The sequence below is a fragment of the Carassius auratus genome, chromosome 1 (genome assembly GCF_003368295.1).
Source record: "Carassius auratus strain Wakin chromosome 1, ASM336829v1, whole genome shotgun sequence".
NCBI lineage: Eukaryota > Metazoa > Chordata > Actinopteri > Cypriniformes > Cyprinidae > Carassius > Carassius auratus.
Genome location: NC_039243.1, coordinates 16,718,863 through 16,739,835, shown reverse-complemented (window position 1 = coordinate 16,739,835; position 20,973 = coordinate 16,718,863). Strand labels below are relative to the sequence as shown.

The 20,973-nt window shown below is 38.4% G+C and overlaps 1 protein-coding gene across 4 annotated transcripts in view; it reads left to right on the top strand.

The window, feature by feature from the left end:
- The first annotated feature begins 6,509 nt into the window (after window positions 1–6,509).
- Window positions 6,510–20,973, top strand: part of crfa4 (cytokine receptor family, class I receptor 4) — a 69,943-nt gene continuing 55,479 nt past the window's right edge. The window contains exons 1-3 of one of the 4 annotated variants that reach the window (XM_026255923.1): window positions 6,510–6,738; window positions 13,609–13,739; window positions 15,066–15,197. The gene's annotated coding sequence lies outside the window, so the exon portion shown is untranslated. Of the gene's footprint in view, window positions 6,739–13,240; window positions 13,740–15,065; window positions 15,198–20,973 lie in introns of those variants that run through there. The other 3 variants (XM_026255932.1, XM_026255876.1, XM_026255856.1) reach the window with 3 other exon arrangements.

The following is a 20,973-nucleotide window of genomic DNA, read 5'->3' as shown; positions in this document are numbered from 1 at the left end:
ACTGTACAGAGTACAAGGTCCTCTGGCCACCATAAGTATTAATTTCTACACCACTTGCAGAATGATCTAATCATCTAATATGGTGTAGTTCTATTTTATTCTTACTGACCGCCAGAGGCAGTGCTTCACACAGAATATTACAGCTCTTACTCATGCATATGTCGAGTCTAATTACAACAAAGTCATCACATGACTCAGAATGTCATGGAGATCTTCCCTATTTATAATCCTGTGACATCCGGCAAACTGTCTCTATAATCTTCTTGAAAACATGCAAAACTGCAGGTCAAAAAGAAACTTTAAATTAAATACCATTGATTCTGTCTTTAACAACCTCATAACAAAGATTTTGTTGGAGCTGCACGAAAAGCATCCTCAAGGGGTTGTGGCGGATCAAGTTCACTTATCATCAGAAGTATGATATTTGTCTGTTTTTTTTCAGGCGCGGAAGGTAAGTTTGTGGACATATGATTGAGAGTGTGTTTCGCTCCGTGGAAAGTCAAGTTAGGTTAAACAGGGCTCAACATTAAGCTTTGACAAGCAGTTGTCCTTTAAAAAGTAAAAAAGTAACTTTTTTTTTTTTTTTTTTGGAACAAATGTAATTTATTCTGAAGCAGTCTTTCAGTGTTCTATTAGATATTACTTTAATCAGCATATTTTTGATATCTGCCTTTAATCGATTGCTGTTACACTTTTTAACTTTATGAAGGACAATATTTTCTTAAAATGATTAAATGTACATGTCTCCATTTACATCGAATTCTTGTGATCACATGTGATCAATACATTAAGTTAGAATAATAAGACACTTTATGATTGTTACTATTAAAATGAAATCAGAATCAACAAACTCCATCTGTCTAAATGCATAAATCATGTTATTAGATTAATGTTTTACTTTTTTGACATACAAATATGAAATGTTGGAAAAATGCAATGATTCTTTTAAATATGAAATTAAACCACCAGTAGGTGGTGGCAAGTCACTGTCTTAATGAGTAAATCGTTGAATCAACTGATTCGTTCAAACAGCTGATTCATTCAATAGATGAATTGTTTTTATAAATGGCTGTTTTTATAAATGGCTAATTGAATTATTGACTCATTCAAAAATTAATAATTTAGCAATGAAAAACTGCTGTGTGTTGCTCACAGATGTGCTATTGTTCTGCTGTGGCCTGAGAGCATGTTGAATTCCACAGTGAAGCTACCGTATCCACTTCCCCTGGTCCCTGCTGTCCTGGAGAAACTTCGGGTAGCCCGTGTCTCCAAACTGGACCTGTGGGGTGCAGACTACCTTGTTCATATCTGTGAAGGTGATGAGGGGAAGATGGCGTTCATTCCCCCTGCAGGCCACTATAAATACCGTGTTATGCCGTATGGCCTGTCAAACTCTCTGTCTTTCTTCCAAGGCTTCATGAACAAGGTGTTCCGGGAGTTCCTCAATAAGTTTGTGATCATCTGAATCAATGATATTACCATCTACTCCTGGAACCTGGCCGAACATTGCCACCATGTCACTCAGGTCCTCCAGAAGCTCTGTCAACATCAGCAATATCTAAAATTTGAGAAGTGCTAATTCCATTGTTCCTCTGATATGTCATCAGTCAGAAAGGTATCCAAATGGACCAAAGCCATCAGGGAATGGCTGCTTACACAGTCGGTGAAGGAAATGCAAAGATACCTGGGATTTGCAAACTTTTCTCGATGGTTTGTGAAGAATTTTAGCATGCTTGCGGCTCCTCTTACTTCCCTGCTATGAGGTAAAAACCAAATCCCTGTCCTGGAACAGCCATGTCCATGAAGTATTCGACCAGCTCAAAGAGAACTTCAGTATGGCCCCCATTCTTCGTCATCCGTATCACCAGGTACCATTTGTAGCGGAAATAGAAGCCTCTACCACCAGTGTTGGGGCCGTGCTGTCACAGCAATGTGGTAAACCTTCAATCCTCCATCCTTTGCTTACTTCTCTAGAAAACTGACCCCGGCGGAGCAGAACTACGACATTGGCAATTGGGAACTGCTCATCATCAAATTAGCCTTGGAGTAGTGGCATCACTGGCTGGAGGGAGCCATCCTTTCTCAGTGATCACGGATCATAAGAATCTCCAATACCTCTAAGAAGCCAAAAGACTTAACCCTTGTCAAGCCTGGTGGGCTTTGTTCTTTACAAGGTTCCGATTTACAATCACTTACAAACCCAAAAATCGCAACTCCAAGGCTGTTGCTCTATCCCATTTACATTCTCCTGACACACCAACTTAACCAGAACTCCTTCTCCCTCTAGCCCTGATCGTCAGCCCCATACAGTGGAAGATCAACCAGGAATCCATTATGCCACTCGCACCGAACCTGCTCCGCCGGGCTGCCCAGAAAAGAAGATTTATGTTCCCACCTCTCAGTGTCAGACTCTCCTGGGCTTGGTGCACAAAGTATTGGTCTCTGGGCACCCAGGCAGCCAACGAACCCTCTTGTTCCTCCAGGCTTGGTACTGGTAGTCTAGTATGGCCCAGGATGTCAACCGGTTCGCTTCTCCAAGGCCTGTAAATTCATCCCTCTCAAGTTTACCAACAGCACTGGAAACAGCAGAATACCTATTTACTCAGGTCTTCCGGAACTATGGCCTCCCGAAGGAGTATGATCATGAAGATCAGCACAGCTGGAACAGCTACCTCCCTTGGGCTAAGTATGCACAAAACTGCCTCCGTCAGAATACCATTGGCCTGACTCCTTTCCAGTGCATACTCCGCTACCAGTACCCGCTCTCCCCATGGATGGAAGAGCCTTCAGAGGTTCCAGCTGTGAACTACTGGTTCCGAGAGAGTGTGGGACTCTGCTCATGTCCATCTTCAACGAGCAGTGCAGAGGAATTTGAGCTTCGCAGATGCCCTGCGTACTGTTACTTGTCATTATCTAGGATTTGCAGTACCGGGGAAGCCGATTGCAATATCTAGTCGACTGGGAGGGATACGGACTGGACGGAAGGTCACTCATACAGCCAGCTATATCTCCAAACTCCATGCAGTATCACACTGTCTGGTCTATCGTTCACTACCTGAACAATACCGGACTCCTTTCATGAATAATTACCTGTTGTTCCCTTATCTCCAGTATTCTCCTACGTCTCTGTGATCCTGATTCTCCTCTGCAACTCATAATCTCCAGGATTTCTGCAAATATCAGACCCAAGATTATCAAGAGCTAAAATACTCAGAACCTTCATATCTCTCATACTAACTTGCCTTTGATCCTCACCATTTCAACATTGTCAATAAACCCTTCTGTTTACCTGCACTTCTCTTGGCTCTGGCCTGTTTGTAACAACTGCAGGGTAAGGCTAAAATAGTATGTTAGTAAACTAAACATCATAAACCCACCTGTTTAGACAAGTACCAGATAGGATGTCCAGAACTTTCATATCTCTCATACTCACCTGCCTTTGATCCTCGCCATTTCAACATTGTTAATAAACGCTTCTGTTTACCTGCACTTCTCTTGTCTCTGGCCTTTTTTTATGACAACTGCAGGGTAAGTCTGATAGTAAGTTAGTAAACTAAACATCATAAACCCACCTGTTTAGACAAGTACTGAGAATGTCAGGAAACATTTTAATAGGACTGAATTTTTAAGCGATCACAACTTAAAACATTCTAATGTATACAAATAATGGATTATCACTGACTTAATTGTATCCAGAGTTTAAGCACTGTAAAATTCCGGTTAAAATCAAGAAAATCAACTCCAAATCCACACACTGTATGATAAAATTATATCTTACTTGCATAGTTTATACATCGGCACTCTGTTGCTTATGATGAGAGAATTTGCAAGTTGCAGTCAGAATTCTTTCAGCACACACACACTGAAAAAAAATAATAAACCTAATCTGATTGGCCATTGTGAAAAAGAAATATGATGTGAACCGGTCTAAATTTAATTCTGTAATCAATACTTCATTTAATTTTCAGTTTCACTAGTTTCATATTCCAAGTATTATAGTCAAGTCACCTTTATTTATATAGCCCTTTTAACAATAGAGATTGTAACAAAGCAACTGAAAACCTCCCTTCCCAAATGTACCCTTACTTATCCGATGTCCCCTTTTCTATGACTATATAGGTGTGTTCTATTTGATGCAGCACTGCACAGACCAATCAGTGTACGACATCAAAGTACTGCAAGAGCAATTCGAAAGCGATATCTGCTGTCTAATTGCTCTCACTGTACTTTAATACCATATACCGATCGATCTGTCCAGTGCCACTTCAAGTCGAACACACACAATGTGTACCTGGGCTATTATGCTGACCAGCTTTACGCACACTGTATGGTTAACAAAGAGATATACATTGCAAGATGATGAGATAATATACCCCAACAACCACCTGAACCAGAATATCATAATTTAAATTCACTTTATTCATTTTCATTGACATAACATGTATACACTTATTTAATTAGTAGCCGTTAGCAATAAAAAGAGCTTACTCTAACGCTATGTGCAGCCAAAGAGTGTATCCAAATTTGAATACTTATTTCATTTAAATCTGTTGTCATGTCCAGAATTTGTCACGTGCCCTCATGGTAATTACATAGGCCATGTTCACACAGCAGAAGAATACAGTTGTCCATCCTGTATTTCAGTCCTTAATACAGTTACGTTCACACACAATATGGTTATTTTCAGGCATGCAACTGCATTCTGCAAACAAACTCTCACCTGTAAATTTTCAGGACTCACAGCCATGGCCGTAGCCGGGGTTTGAAAATTAGACAATTGTGTAAAATAAATGCTACCGCTTATATGCTTAGTATTTTGCTCCCACATACTGATGCAAGACTGTAAAATATGAAACTTGGTTTAAAACTTGTATGGTTGCTCATTTAAAATCTAATATGGCAGACCACACACTATGCAGTGAAATGGCGTAAAAGATTGTTCACTTAGATTCTTTTTGTAACGTGCTGCAACTGCTCAGCAAGCACTATCAAAGTATTTGAATGTTGAGTAGCAAGCTCATTGGCTGCTGATGTGAAAAAAAAAAATTTTTTTTTAAAAAAACCAATCAGCTGCTTGAATAGTGATGTCATTGTCAGATTAAGTCAAAATCGCCATGCCATCTAGAGTTTCATGACAGAACTTTACATTAATTATTCATTTAATTAAGATTATCTGTAAACACAGTTAGATCTTTCAGTTCAGATCTACCCTCATTATATAGTGACTCTTAACTAAATGTCAAACTGTGAGGATGCTGTAATTTTAGAATATAATTCACAAACTTTGAATAAAAAAAATATATTTGAAATCACTATACAAAAGCACTGCTTGAGAAATCAAGCTGATTATTTATTAGTCTTGTTTCTTCCCATTCAGAAATGTAGGTGTAACAATATTAAAACTCCATATACATCGGGAAGAAGGAGGCGGGAACCAGCGCACAATCAAAAATCACTTTAATATTCAAAAATAAACAAAACAGCCAAATAAAAGCCAAAACATAAAATAATGTCCCAGGCCTGGTCCTCTCTCGTCCTTCACTATAGTCGCTCCAGTTTTATATCCTTCCATCTCCTACGTGGGACTCGATACTGGTGGTGGGGCGCAGGTGTAGCTCATCTCCAATCACTACACCTGGCCTCACTCCTCGTTCCCACGCCTCTCGGCCCCGCCCCACTCGCCACAGTAGGCCTATAATATCCTATAAAAATTATTTTGCAATATATGTTACCTATAAGGTGATATAATTTTCAGATATGTACATTCTCTAGTTTGATGTAGATACAAGTTTATAACATATAGAAAACACCCATACATGTGTTAATATCTAACATTATGGGGATACTATTTAGAGAGTTTTACAGTTGGTTTGATATCTTTATCTCAAACGGTTTCAGAGTTTAATGAATTGAAGTAGGTACAGTATAGTAAACATATAAAAAAATATAGTTTCAGTACTGTATATACAAAATAATACAGGCATAATCTTAAAAAAAAAGCCTTGTGCATTATAGGGAATAATTTAGAGATTTTTACAGTTGGTTTTATATCTTTAGATCACATGGTTTTGTCGTTTATAGTATTGCATACATTAAAAGTTTTACAATTATTATAAAACATATAAAATGGCAATTCCAAAAACGGAGCCTTGTGGAATAGCAGGGATGTTTTTCTGGGAATATATTTTTTATATATATTTCTAGAAATTAAGCCTCGTACGTGCAACGAAAAGGGCATATATTTATGTCTGAGTTAGTCTGGAAAGAGTTTAATTGGTATGAAACTGAATGTCTAATGAATGTCAACGTCAAACTAAGTTTCAAGTTCACCTCCGTTGAGTGTCGCATCCTAACATCAGTTAATTATTATTATTATTATTATTATTATTATTATTATTATTATTATTATTATTATTATTATTGCAAGTTTGTGTGGAAAACAACAACCAATGCGCGCGGCGCGGCGCAGCCGCGGCAGGTTGACGTGCAATCAGGTGGAGCGACGCAGATCTGCTGTTAGGTATCGAGCGGCGTAGCTCCGGAATTCTGATTCCTGAATATTGAAGTAAACACGGAGCCGGGAGTGTACTGCTGCACATTTGATTCCCGAACATCTGAAGGAAACAAGGAGCCTGGCGTCTGCTGCTGTCGCCGTTACTGTCGCGGTTCGTACGAGGATCGCGGCTGCTTTAATGGTTTCTAGGCAAATTAGGAACGTTTTCAAGGATTAGTAAGAAGGTAAGACATTTTGTTGTTTCCAACAAATGGGCTTTAACATTTGAACACAACATCTGAGACACTTGTTGAACTTGACACTTAAGCCTATGCGAAATTTTCTGCTTTTGTTTGTGCGATAAAAGACGCCTTTAAAAGTGATGTTTATACTTTTTGTTTCACTTGAAGAGATGTCAGTTAGACAGACACTGTGTTTTCAGTTGATATTTAATTGGGTGACAGTCTGTTATTGCTTTATATAGTGTGTTTACCTTCGAGTTGAGAAGCAAATGTTTGATGAGACGCGTTAATTCATCCGACGCATACGTCCGTGTTTACTTGCGAGTCTCATTATTTCACCTTTCTAATCACAAATATAATATCTTGCATTACCAGTCACAGAATAATTAAAACATAACTCATCGCGTTTATTCTTGACATTCGATGTAAAGTATCCGAATAGTTTCGACAGATTGTTTTGAAGGAAAGCCTCATAAAATCTCATATTAAGGAACGTAGCTATGTTCTCGATGTTTGATAAGTAAATAGCCTATAAAAAAAAAAACGTTTTATCGGTCAAATCATGTTTGCTGTAAAGCTAATGGCAACATGTTTGGGTTCGTTTGAGCTGCAGAAAGAGTAAATTCATTATTCCACACTAGCTTCAGAAGTCCGCGTGTGTTCAGTGTGTGTGAACCTGTTGTGCTAATCTAATCTCGCGGCCGGGGGCGCGCTGCATTCCATCCAGTTTGCAATAACCGACACGCAAACTACACAAGCCCTTCATGATAACATTTATCAAAAATCCAACAATGGCAGCAGCGCAGGAATCGGCATCAATATTACCCAAGTCCGCGCATCAGGGGTCGATGCGTCGGGCTGAAACTGTCAGGACGCACATGCGCTTGTGTTAAACAGATAGCGCCAATCACACATCCTCTGTCACGAGTCTCTAACATTAACACATGCAAAAGTACATAACGCATATACACACATGTACGTGTACTGTACATAATCTCTCCCACTTTTGCAGAACTCAGAGTTTGGGTTTTTAAAGTCAACTTGAAATCCAATAGGACTCTATTTCCCTGCTTTTATTCATCAGTGCAAACATGAATTTTTCTTGTTTTGTAAGTAATATTTATATTGTGAATAATCTGGGAATACTGACATCAGATGATTTGTGATATTTGAAGATAATTGTAATATTTTGCACAAGTGCTTTGATGGATGTCGCCATAGTGCCCTTAATTTGTCATTTAGTTATTCATTAGTAGGCCTATTATTATTTTTTCACCAACAGTAAAATATTAATTTAATTTAATCAGTCATTGAACGACTAGTCCACTGTCCCAACTAATAGTTATTCACCAGATATGGACAGTCTTGAAATGTCGGAGACGAGTTTGAACATGCTGCCTTTAACACGGAGTGTGTTCATATAATGCTGTGGTTTAACACGGTGTCAGATTGTTGGTTTCTATGAAGGCGAGAAACCTCATTTTCTTGAAACTAATTGCATAATGACATCATTCACAAACATGTTCCACACCACACATAGAGGAAAGTCAAAGATTGTACCAAAGAATTAAAACAGATAATCATCGTTATATAATTTGATTTCATTATTTTGCGTCTCAAAATGTGCAAGTGAGTATAGTTACAACAGTGGTTTTGTTGTGGTTTTTCTTCAGGACCCTGATTTTACTTTGAATTAACTTAAAATCAAACATTGACATATTAGTATTAGATGTTGCTATCCAGCAATTTAACTTTAGAAAACACATTGCATTAAGCACAAAGTTAAGAGTTTAATTAATTAAGTGAAGCCATAGTAAACATCACCTGACTCCTATGTTTCTGTCATCTTGAATAGTTTTGTTAGTGGTTTTTGAGGATGAGGGCTTCACACAACCTTTCCATGTTGACTTCTGCGTTATTTTACCCACAATTAATTTGTGTTAAAATGACATTTTATTGGACACACAGACTTAGATAACTAAAATCTATTGGAGGCATTGAAACAGACCTAGGTAAGTGTAGAGTAATGGATCAAGGTTGGACTTCACACTATATACATATTTACAGCATACAGAATTGGACACAATCCTAGTAATAAAAGTTAAGCAATGTTTTTTTTTTTTTTAAGTATTTGTTATAAACTTAATTCATAGTAGCTGTGAATTGATACTTGTATATGCCAAGTCTTAGTCATAATAATTTTGTGTCCGATGGCATTTCATTTTCTCCAGTACAGACTTCTGATCCTTTGAATTTATTGATTGTAAGTATAAAAACAGTGCATGTGAAGTTCATTATAAAATATTCTGCTGCATATATAAGTAGTTGTAATGTTGGTAGGTTGATTCTAATTATTATTTATTGACCCATTGCTGCAGAGTGGTTTCACCATTATTTGTGCTTTCATGGTGACTTGTCTGTCTGACTGTGATTGGTTGATCTCTCTTCAGGCTTATGGGTAATTTAGTTCTTTGTGAGCTGAATAATGGCTTTTCTGTTTTTGGTAGAGCTGCTTTGAATTTTATTTTAAAGTTGAACTTCACACACTGTTCAAAACTAAACTACCGGTAAACTGAACTGAACCAACACTGAACTGTCTTGAGCTGAGAAATGACACTATTGTCTTTTTATAGCTGCTCTACAACAGAATCTTTATTTTCTTTGTTTTGATTCAGCTTTTTTCATGTTTATCACTGTGAAACTGCTTTTGACACCATCTGTGTAGTATAAAGTGCTATAAAGTTGGCTTGAACTCACTGAGGGTTTGTGGATTAGACATGATTTTATGGTCTCTGATAAATCTCTGCTTCCAAAAATATCTGTTGTGCTTTCCTGTCAGGTTAACCAGATCATATTAACAGATTACATTATTGAGAACTGTTGTTCAGGCATCCACTGGGACTGTAAAGGTCAGTCTGTTTTCATCATCTGTGGATAAATCAGATCACACTCTCATGCAATTAATGCATATCACAGTCTTATGGTTCAGAAAGATCTAAAATTATGGATAGCAGGTTTTTATCAGATGATGGTGAGGTGTGTGTGTGTCTGTGTGTGTTATATGGTTTAGTGGTTCTCACTGACCCAGATGGAAATGTTGACTGTACGCTGAAGTGTCCACATGCCTCAATGGACAGTGAAATGCCCCTGAAAGCTATTGATTTTTCTTGATTTTTCCTTTATGACATAAATAGTTCAAACTCCTCAGATTCAGAACTGGAAGTGATTTTTGTTGCATGAATTGATTGCAATCACCAGTAGGGGTGCTCCAATTTATCGGCTTCTGATCACTATTGGCCAATAATTGTGTTGGGATGTTTGATCTACAGCAGTCAAGATGGCTGAAAAAATTTATATGAATTTTGTATTTAAATATCATCATAATTCTAAATGTATTTGAATTTAAAATGCATAATTTCAGTTAGGGTGAAGAAAAGCTTGAAGAAAGGACACTAGAGGGCGCATCGAGCAAAATATTACTAATGCACGTTTATTCCAAGCAAAAGTTGCTAAAACAACTATAAACAAAACAGCATCATGTATGTATGCCTAGTTTAATACAAAGGGCAGAGAGCCAATCACACCGATTAAATTTTTTCATTTAAAAATATCAGATGCATTGGGATGGGGGAAAAACCCCGCCATACAGTATCGATATATGTTTTTTTCAAAGTTAAACTTGAATTCATTTTACATGGCTTTCTAAACATGCTGCTCCTTTGTGTGAGATACAAGTGCAATGGTGATAGATGTCCCTCTAGAAAATTCACAAAATATGTGTTCTGTGTGAATGGCTTGGTTTTGATGTAAACAAGATCTTCTCAAGATCTATTCAGGCCCTGAATAAATGTCTAAAAATCCTGATTGAAGTATTACTATAAATAATTCTTCATGATAAAAATAAGGCTTTTATAAGATTGGTATCTGTGATCGTATCGGGAGATAATGCATTCTGTGAGTGGCAATCGGTGATCAGCCTCAAAAATCAGATAGATACTGTTCCTTACACAACTAACCTACTGACAGATTTTGACTATAAATACTATGTATAAATGTTTGCTTATACATAAACAAACAAAAAAAACTATACGAATGCTTCACATAATACTGTATACTGGAGGTGAGATGGTCAATGTTTCAGGAGGTAGGGGGTTGGTGTGGGGTTACAGAGGAGGCAAGGGTGATTTGAGTTCAGGACTCTCACAGCCTGGGGGAAAAAGCTGCTGAGCAGTCTGGCGGAGCAGACTATGATGCTCTGGGACCATCTTCCTGATTGTAGGAGCTGGAAGATACAATTCCCATACCAGACAGTGATGTAGCTGGTCAGCACGTTCATGGTGCCCCTGTAGAATGTGGTGAGGATGGGTGTAGGGAGGCTTGCTTTTTTCAGCCGGCAAAGAAAGTGTAGGTGCTGTTGTGCCTTGGAGAGTGACATGGTGTCAGTGGTCCAGGTGAGATCCTCTGTGATGTGCACCCCCAGCAATTTAGTGCTGTGCTGACTCTCTCCACAGTCGAGCTGTCGATAGTCAGTGGGGTATGGTCAATGGAGTTTCTCCTGAAGTCCATCACATCCTCCTTTGTCTTACATGGATAGACAGGTTGTTAGCGCCACATCATTCAGCCAGCTGTGCCACTTTCTCTCTGTAGTGCATTTCATTACTGCTGCTGATGAGACCTACCACAGTTAGGGAACTTGATGATGTGGTTGGAGCTGAACTTGGCAGTGCAGCCGTGGGTTAACAGCATGAAGAGCAGCGGGCTGAGCACACTTGTGGAGCACCTGTGCTCAGTGTGTTAGTGCTCGAGGTGTTGTGGCCAACACGGACTGACTGAGGTCTTCCAGTTAGAAAGTCCAGGATCCAATTACAGAGGGAGGTATTTAGCCTCAGCAGGTTTAATTTATTAAAGCTGCAGTAGGTAACTTTTGTAAAAATATATTTTTTTACATATTTGTTAAACCGGTCATTATGTCCTGACAGTAGAATATGAGACAGATAATCTGTGAAAAAAATCAAGCTCCTCTGGCTCCTCCCAGTGGTCCTATTGCCATTTGCAGAAATTCATCCACTCCCGGTAAGAAACTGTCTTGTGTATGTTCACGCGGAGGCATTAACCAGTTCGGTTGATTAATTGAGGCTTGTGGAAAACATACATACAACGCAACACTATACATGTGCTCAGTCTCCCCGCACACACACACTTCTGCTGCTGTCTTACTCAGCTCTCTATAACTCCCTGAGGCCCCCTAGCGGGTGGATGTTGTAACACATACCAACAGTATATAATACCTTGACACCTCCCCCTTTTAGTTAAATACTTCAGGGACATATTTCTGTTAACAATATGAACTTAACAATTCACATTATTTTCAAGTAACTTTACAACACCATATTTGTACTGTTAATAACTCACAATTTGTTTCTTTAAACCATAAATAACATTACCATAACAGTAACTGATACTGCTTCTATGGCTTTACATCAAAACTCAGATATGTTTTACCATGTTTATATTTTAAACCTCTTAGCAAAATTAAACATTCAACACATTGTAAACATTGTCCACTGAGAACATTTGTTACCCTTTCCGACTTTCTTATAAGTCAAGACGAACAGCAGGTTTGCTTACCCTGCCTGACCTAGTGACAAAAGTTTTTGTTGCCATAGTTTCAACAGGTAAATCTGAGTCTACACAGTGAGGCACTTTCTGTGTGGGCTGTTCTGAACTTGTCAGTGTTTTAGTCTCTTCTGGAGGTTCTTCAGGCAATAACTGAATATGTCTGCGGTTTCTCCTTTTCTCCCCCTCTTTCTCCTTAAAGACCATGTAAGATCTTGGAGCGGAGCTCTCTGCCATAACTGTTGCTGGTCCTTTCCATTTAGATTCCTCATCCAACTTTAACACCACAGAATCTCCATGATTTAAAACAGGTAAGTCCTTCACACCGTGTCTCCTGTTGAAATAGTATGCTTGTTTTTCTTTTGCAGTTTTGTCACTCTCTCTTATCTTTGTTTTGTTAGGCCACTTTGGTTTGAGGTTTTTCTGTAGGGTAGGTAGAGTTGTGCAAATTGTTCTTCCCATTAGCAATTCCGCTGGGCTTACACCTGTAGATGTGGTAGGTGTAGCTCGAAAAGTCATTAGTGCTAATAGCGGGTCTTCCTGCTTTAGTATGCGTTTTGCTGTCTGTACAGCCCGTTCCGCATGTCCGTTTCCCTGTGGATTGTGTGGGCTGGATGTAATGTGCTGGATGTCGTACAGAACACAAAAGTTTCTCCAAACTTCACTGGTGAACTGTGGTCCATTGTCGCTAACGATTTGTTCGGTTATGCCAAACCTCGCAAACAAAGCTTTAAGTTTCTGTACAACTTGCTCTGATGTTGTAGTATGTAACAGAAGGATCTCTAAGTAACGAGAATAATAGTCAGCCACTATCAGGTATTGTTTTCCTTGATGCATACACAAGTCCATGGCTATTCGCTGCCATGACCTTTCCGGCAGTGGTGTAGGCTTTAGTGGTTCTTTGTGTTGTGTGCGTTTGTTCTCAATGCAAAACTTGCATGTTTCTGTCCTTTTCCTGAGATCTTCAGAAATCCCAGGCCACCACACAGTCTCTTTGGCCCTTGCCCTGCACTTCGACAGTCCTTGGTGTCCCTCATGAATTCTGTTAAGAACCTCATGTCTCATTACTTTAGGAATTACTATGCGATTCCCCAGCACTAACAATCCATCACTCACTGATAAGAAGTCTTTCCATTTGTAAAAACATTGTATGCTGTTTGGGATGCTTTTTGTATATTCTGGCCATCCTCCTTTTACAAATTTCTCCACAATCAGTAACTCTTCATCCTTTTTTGTCTCTATTTTTATTTCTGTCAGCTTCTGCTGTGATACCGGCAAACCTCCGATGACTGCATTCACATGACAACTCACGTCGGCTGTCAAGAAGTCCTCTGTGACGTTTAATGGACTGCGCGATAGTGCGTCCGCAACGACTAAGGTTTTGCCAGGTGCATACTCTGCTTTTACATTAAACCTCATTAGTCTCATCAAAAGCCTCTGATATCTCACAGGTACTGTGTCCAAGTCTTTACTATTTATTAGCGGTATTAGCGGCTTATGATCAGTGATCAGTTTGAATGTGTCCATACCTACTAGGTATTTGTAGAACTTTTCACACGCCCATACGCCCGCAAGGCATTCCTTCTCAATTTGGGCATACCTCGTTTCTGAGCTTGTGAGTCGTCTGGAACAATATGCAACCGGTTTCCAGTCTTTATTGTCCTTTTGCAGTAACACGCCGCCGACCCCGTAACTGCTAGCATCTGCTGATACCACTGTTTCTTTTCCAGGATCATAGTGTGCTAGAACCGGAGCTTTGATAAGTGCGTTCTTGAGGTTCCTGAATGCGCTTTTCTGTGCCTGATCCCATGTCCACGTGCTACTTTTCTTTAGCAGTTCATACAAGGGACCCCCTTCCGTTGCCAGGTTTGGAATGTATTTGCCCATGTAGTTTATGAGGCCTAATGCTCTCCTCAGTTCATTTACATTTTTAGGTTCTTGCAAGTCTTTTATTGCACGTACCTTTTCGGGGTCTGCTCTGACACCCTGTGCATCCACTATGTGCCCCAGAAAACTCAACTCTGTTTTCCTGAACACACCTTTTTCTTTATTCAGTTTTAGAGCCACACTTTCCATTTTTTTCAACACTTCTTTTAGGTGCTTGTCGTGCTCTGCTTCATCCTTCCCGTACACAAAAACGTCATCCATATACATAGCCACTCCACTTACGTCTCCCAGAAGCTCACTCATTTTTCTTTGAAAGATTTCTGGAGCTATGCTAATTCCAAACGGAAGTCTTTTGAAACAATAGCGCCCCATAGGGGTGATGAATGTAGTCAACAGACTGCTTTCATTACTTAATGGAATCTGCCAAAATCCTGATGCTGCATCTAAAGACGTAAAGACGCTTGCTCCTGCTAGTTTAGCTAAAATTTCTTCTGTTGTGGGAAGCATATATCTCTCTCTTTTTATGTTGTCATTCAGTTTGTTCAGTCCCACGCAAATTCTTACAGTCCCGTTGGGTTTCATGGCTGGAACCATGGGTGCACACCAGTCTGTAGGCCCAGGTAAAGCTCTCATTGCTCTCATCTTTTGCTCTCACAGTTTTTGATTTACACATTCTTGCCCAGTGTCCTTTCCTTTTGCACTTTCTGCACTCTGAGCTCTCTGCTGGACATTTTCTGATATCTTTGTGTCCTGTTTTACCACATCGGCCACACTCTGTATCTTCTCTTCTGTTCTCACCACCTCTTTTGTATTTGTCTCCCGTCCAGGGCCTATTTGCTGCCTTTGTTGACTGTTTGAAAGTCACTTCTTGCACGCTGCCCGTTGACTGACCCTCCTGCTGGCTGATTTGCTTTGCCACATCCTCGGCCTGCCGTGTCATCTGCACCGCCGTTTCCAGGGTAAGTGCTGTCATTAGCTGCATTTTTCTAGGTAGCTCTTTATCCTTAATGCCTACTACGAGTCTGTCTCTTATGTGTTCATTTCGAGTAGTACCAAAATCGCAGTACTCACTCAGCTCATAGAGCGCTCTGATGTAGCACTCCACATTTTCCCCAGGCTTTTGTACTCTTTGATGGAAACAAGCCCGTTCGTGTATAACATTTCTCTTTGGCATGAAATATTCGTCGAACTTTCCCAGAACAGTCTCGTAATCCTCAGCACTTTCTCCCTCCACAAATGTAAACGATTTGAAAACATTTTCCGCTTCAATGCCCAATAGCATATATAAAAGTACTTATCTGTACGTCTTTATCCTCTTTACTCAGTTTTGTAGCGGTCCTGTAGCGTGAGAATCTCTGTCGCCACGCCGGCCATTCTTCTGGACGGTTAAAGCTGAAGTTTTCAGGTGGATTAAACTTTGCTATCTCTCTTTTCTTATCCGTATACTTCTGACACCATGTCTTGCGTATATTCACGTGGAGGCATTAACCAGTTCGGTTGATTTATTGAGGCTTGTGAAAAACATGCATACAACGCAACACTATACATGTGCTCAGTCTCCCCGCACACACACACTTCTGCTGCTGTCTTACTCAGCTCTCTATAACTCCCTGAGGCCCCCTAGCGGGTGGATGCTGTAACACATACCAACAGTATATAATACCTTGACAGAAACAACCAATCAGAGCTGCGGTTCGTAACTTTGTTTGTGTTCAAAATGTAGAAAAATGTATATAATAAGCGAGTACACCATGAATCCATTTTCCAAACCGTGTTTTTAGCTTTAATAAGTGTTTATATTCGGACTATTTTAGATTGCTTCGGGGGTACCGTGGCGGAGTAACCCAATACCTTTGTGATTCTTCATAGACATAAACAGAGAGTAGTAGTTCCGGCTACGATTTTCTTCCGCAAGACGCAAGCAGTTCTGTTTATTAACCGCTAGAGCGTCAAAAGTTACCTACCGCAGCTTTAATGAGCTGTTGTGGGATTATTGTCTTGAATCATGAGCTAAAGTTGATACACATCATTCTAACTAGAGCCCGACCGATATGGATTTTTGGGGGTTGATGCCGATATTAACTCGAAAAGAGACAATTTATAAGCCGATATTTTGATTTTGATAATAAACTGGATATTAGACCCATTTCCTATAAACTGCATTTACACAACATTCACATTGGACCTGTAAGTTATATCTTCTCCTCTTCTCTTTGTGCAGTCTGAATCAAAACATCGTCATGCGCTGGCGAACGTAAAGTTGGCCTACTGTTACCGGAAGATTACGTAATCAATTTGAAGTTGAATGGTTAAAGTTAGTGTCATGAACACACCGCTGTCAATTTTGAGAAGAACCACCTTCAAACAAGTTAAAAGCAAGCATTTAAGGGGCCTGCTATAAAGGAAGCTATATTAGCGTTAGAATAACATAACAGTTGTTGTTTTTTCGAGGCACGCTGTACATAACTTCTAGTCATTGACTACATGCGCCCCCCTGCCACAATTGCGTGGTCATTATGTGGGAAACACTGCAGATATATTTAGAATTAGTTAAACGCTAACGTTATAGTTAGACCTCTTTATAATGTTCGCGCTCTTCCACTGATAAACATGGTATTAGCTTTGTGGCTAATCTAATATAGCAATGCATTAGCGACTGTAAGTGATGTTATAGAATATTTAGAAGTGATAATGATAGGACCATTAGCTAGAACTACCACACCGTTTTTATATACATTGTATGAACTAAATCATTTCACATGACGAACGACAGACTCACCGTCAAAACAGTACATCTCCGTGGCTTGGCTGATCGCTTGCTTCTGTAGTGGTTTTCTGGCGCTGTTGTCAATTGGGGAGTTGCAGAGCTCCTTCTGGTGGGCAAACTATGCAACACTCATAACATGAATGAAGCATGAGACTCTGTTTCTCATGTTTCATCGGCTTTTATATATATTTAAATGCAATAAGCTCATATCGGCCGATAATATCGGCCGGCCGATAAATCGGTCAGGCTCTAATTCTAACATACCAGGGTTTTTCCTGGGTCAGAATTGGTTTTCGGTGGTGGTTGACCGACATGGTCATCCACACACAGCAAAGATTACCCTAGTACCCACATGATCCGCAAGCCCAATATTGACAATAAATGTTACATTTAAAATAAATACAAAGAAACTAGGGGTGGCACGGTTCAACTTTTTCACGGTTCGGTTTGTTTAACGGTTATAGAGTCACGTTTTCAGTACAATTTGGTATGTGCTATGTTTATGGAAAAACTATACTTTCTAATAAAAAAAATATATATATTCTAGGCTTGGGCGGTATCCAAATTTTGATACCGTCAAACATCCTCCCTATTTTACCTCGGTATACGGTATTACCGTGAATAATTAAAAAAAAATATGACGTAAGGCTGAGACACCATCACCAAACTGTTGGCTTGTGCCTAAACCATTCAGAAACTGAATAATAAACACTAATACTGAAACAATATCAAAATGACATGCACAACAATATTAACAACTTTTATTAGCAACAAATAGCAATAGTCAAACATAATTAAATTAACATAAACATACAGAACAGTTTTTGCGCAGAGATGTGCACACAAATCAATAAAATCACTAGGGGTGTGCACAGATATTATATTATAATATTCGTTTGGCTCTAATTATTCGATAAATAAAAATGATATTCGAATTTCGACATAATTTTGCTTGCCACAAAGAAAAGAAAAAATGGAAAAAGGTCCACAATAAAACCTAATTCGGTCACTTTCTGTGATTCTCCACGGCATATTTGAAGATGTATGAAAGCAAAAAATAATTAATGAATTAATAAGAACTGCGGTCTTCTACAGTACTTCAAATATGCCGTGGAAAATCACAGAAAGTGACCGCATTCAAGAACATTGTTCCGGCGTCTCTCAAGCAACAACAACGCTAACTTGGAGAATGCAGTGAAAACTCCTCTTCTCGCATCTGCCCTAGACCCTCGGCCCAAAGATCTCAGGTTTCTCTGTGTACATCTGTGCCATCAGAGCGCGTTTTCTCCGCGGCCGGACTTATTTTTAACAGACTAAGGAGCCGACTTTTTTTATTTTTTTGCTTTTAATCTGTAGGCTACTTTTGTTTGTTTGCGTTGTTAAAGTTTTTCAGCTGCAAAACACGATGTGTAATGTTCAAGCTTATTGTGTGTAAGCTTGTTCCAAAATGACAGAAACAATAAATGTTGCTGAAAAATAATGTCTGTCTCATTAAAATTAATTTAACCTGTTAAATGTCACCCCGTCCAGTATACGGGACACCTACGTTGACTATACTATATTACAATCAAATCTAATCTAATGTTGACAAACTATATATCGTTGGAAAGGTCTAAGACTCCCAAATATATATTTTACCAATATTTTTTGTTAAAAATTATGTAGGAAAAGTAATAGATGAATTTATGGCAAGAGTGCACCCTCAGAAATCTACATTACAAAAGGAGCTTTGACCTTTGTTTAAAAAAAAGACTTCCTCGTTGCCTTTTTCTCTATCACTTTTTAGAAATCATCAGAAGTTATATATCACTTGAAAACATAAAATCTCAAAATTCATCCTTCAAAACCCATTTTAAAATCAGACATTGCATTACCATGTAAATGGTACATCATGATGTTACAAAATGTTTTCAGTCATGAATTATAAAAATGTAGGTTTGTATCATGCACATTCATCTCTATCTTCAAAAACGTGAGTGACAGTTATCAGGTTAAATAAACGAATATTCGAATATTCGTTTTTGTGAGCTCAAAATTATTCGAATGTGATATTTGCGGAAAAACGCCCATCCATAAAAATCACACTGCACGAACAACTTTTAATAACAAAGAGCAGCATATAAAAAAAGAGCGAATAGACCCACAACACTCAACCAGAGTTGAATTTAAAAAATATAATAATAATAATAATAATAATATATATATATATATATATATATATATATATATATATATATATATATACGTATATGTGTGTATATATATATATATATATATATATATATATATATATATATATATATATATATATATATATATATATATATAAAATTATTGAAAAGCAATATGTTTAAATAAAAACAACTTCTTTCCAGTCTTCTTTCCAAAATAGTGTTAAATGAAAACCAAATAAAAATACCCGAATCCATTAAATAAAAAAATAAATAAACAGTGCTAATAGGAACGAATGGCAAGTGGCATACAATCTAGTCAAGATTTTTTGCTAGGGCACGTTGTGGACCGACAACTTTACCTGCGGAGCTGAAAACCTGCTTCGCTGGTGTGCTTGTGGCACAGACGCACAGGTACTTTCGTGCCACTCGCGACATCTGGGGAAAACACCAGTCAGCATTTTTCCATGAATGAAGTGGGTCCTCGTCTCCTTGACTAACTGGCTCTAAACAGTAGGCTGTTATTTCAGCTCCGACTCGGTCCTCTATGTTGCCGATGCCGACAGGACCTGCGATTGCATCGGCTTTTTTTTTTTTTCTATTTTTTTTTTTTTTGCAGCATATTCCCAGAGTCATCTTTTTTCGTGAGGGCACAATTTGCAAATAACCTCGTCCTTATTTACCACCTCTCCCTTCTCATTCGGTCGAAACCCGAAATACTGGCAAACTGCAGAATTTATGTTCTTTTTCGAGACCAGGTCACTCGGTGCGCAACTCGCCATCTTTTCCCCTCCTCTCTCTTTCTCCTCGTCTTGTTGTCACGCGATGACAACCACGCATACACATTTTTAGGCATTAAATAAATTATATTCAATATTTAATCCTTGTCTCCTATAGAAGTGCATTGTTTTTTTTTTATTTGTTTTTTTTTATTAACGGTATGACTGTATTGGAAATGATACCGTTGCTATTTTTAGATCCCGCGGTATACCATATTACGGTATTACCGCCCAAGCCTAATATATTCTATTACAAACAAATAAATACAATAGAGTAAAGATACAAACAGTGAGGGGGGGCAGGTTCAGCATAAGTTTTTAGGTACAGAAATTGAATAAAGTAATCAAATGTAAAACAGCATTGCATATTGGACTGTATAAATTAAAAATTGTTCTTTTATCAAAGTTATAAAAGCTTTTTAATCAAGAGCAGTGAGTGATTTATTTGTTGTTGCTTCAGAGAGATCTTAATATGTGTGCGCATTCTGAGGCGCGGGTTTGCGCGGAGCACATGCACAATTCTTCTCACTGCGTACGCGAGCTCGCGTTCTTTGGCTCTTAAATGTTTAAACTGACAAAGCTTAAATGAGTTTAGTTTAAAGACATATTAACGTGTGCCAGGGGCGTAGCCATCTTTTCAGAAGTGAGGGGGACAAAAAAAAAAAAAATATATATATATATATATATTTATATATTTATATATATATATATATATATATATATATATATATATATATATATATATATATATATATATATATAACATTTCTGTAATCTATATAGCCTACCAATCAACAGTTTTTAACTGTAAGATATTTTGTTTTTAAAGAAGTGTCTTCTGCTCACCAAGCCTGAATTTATTTGATCCAAAGTACAGCAAAAACAGTAATATTGTGAAATATTTTTTATATATTTTTTTTCCCTATTTGAATATATTTTAAAATGTAATTTATTCGTGTGATCAAAGCTGTATTTTCAGCATCATTACTCCAGTCTTCAGTGTCACATCCTTCAGAAA